The sequence below is a fragment of the Geospiza fortis genome, unplaced genomic scaffold (genome assembly GCF_000277835.1).
Source record: "Geospiza fortis unplaced genomic scaffold, GeoFor_1.0 scaffold429, whole genome shotgun sequence".
NCBI classification, from domain to species: Eukaryota; Metazoa; Chordata; class Aves; order Passeriformes; family Thraupidae; genus Geospiza; species Geospiza fortis.
This window is the reverse complement of record NW_005054411.1, coordinates 678,750-680,337: the sequence shown is the minus strand read 5'-3', so window position 1 is coordinate 680,337 and position 1,588 is coordinate 678,750.

Sequence of the window (1,588 nt, the reverse complement as noted above, 5' to 3'; positions counted from 1 at the left end):
CAAGCAGTAACGTTCATTTCAGTGCCACTGTAGTTTGTAAAACAGGTGCTGTTGAATCACACATCACTGCATAACAGGTAACATGCCCCAAATTAAGCTTTGGAGTACATCACTTCAAAGCAGATTTATTGGGCTTTGGTATTGGGTTTTTTCTTTATTATTGTGTCAATTTTTTGTTTGATTTCGGAAAAATTTGTTGTTTTGAAAAACTTTTCAAAAAAAGAACTGGAATCAAGGATGAAGCACAGCCATAGCCTAGAATTGATTCAGACCTGTACCAGGAGTGACTGACAGTCAAGGGATATCACAACTGCTAAGTGGCCTCCCCAGAACTGGTCTCTGCCCATTCCTGAAGGAACAGGTGCCCACAGGACCGAAGCCAGCAGCACGGCTGTGTGAATCACTCACTATCCGAGGGCAGACCAGTCAGCCTTAACCACAACAGCTGCCAGAGCCAAACAATCCTCTGAACAGCATTTTATCCTGAAAGGAGCCCCATACGTGGCACAGCCAATAAACTCTACACGTGGCTTTCAAGTCCAACAGACACTTCTAATGAATCTTCAATTTACAAATAATTTTTAAAAACCCCTACATTCCTCACCATAAAAATATAATGCAGATCATAGATTGTTTCCAACACATTTAGTCCTCAAAATCTAGGCTTGCATTATTAAGATGACAGTTTGCTTAGGTTCCAAGGAGGATGATTCTAATGAGAAATGGCCAGATGAAACAAACCAAATCCTGAAATTTTCACACCCTCCACCTTTTAAAGATCAGACCCAGAAAACACAAACTTTCAAGCAGCCTTGTGAATTAGCACAACAGCACCTGACCTTGCCTTTAGAACCTGTGATTCCCTGTGGCACTCCAAGCCTCTAGCACTGGCCACACTGCCCTCGCGCACCTCAGCAGGGCAGAGCACAGGCAGTGACCCATCACCTCCAGGCAGAAGGTCTCAGCTCTTACAGCCCCTGCTTCTCAGAAAAAAAGTCCTTTTGCACAGGGTTTTTTGTCTGCTTTGTTTAAAGGCATAATATCTTAACTCCAAGCCATTCCAAACATGTCCAAAAAAATACAAACCAGGTGAAATTGACCAAAATTTTTTTCAGCCCACTCTCTACCCCCTGACAACTCCACCATCTCATTCAGGGAAAATGCAGTAGTCAAAATCTTCCATAAAACACAAGCATCACATAAACCACTTCAATTTGGTTTCCCATCTATGTCTTGAAGCAAAAGATTAAAAAAAAAAGAAGACACATCACACCATTAATTTTCACATTTAATTTAATGGCACTCTAATTAACTTTACAGTACTTTTATCTCCACTAGATACTGTGTTTCAAAAGTATAATGGGAAGAAAACAAACATAAAAAACCACCTTCATGGTAGTTTTAAAAACTAAATCATTTGGAGTTACATATGCATAAATTACTTTCAAAAAATTGCTCAGGATTTTATTTTTCACCCTTATCTAACAAAAACTGATTTTGTTGGGTATTTTCATAAGATTTAAAGAGAGATCAAAAATGGCACTTAAGAAACTCTGAAGTCAGGGATGTCATAAGGTTATACCAGGAC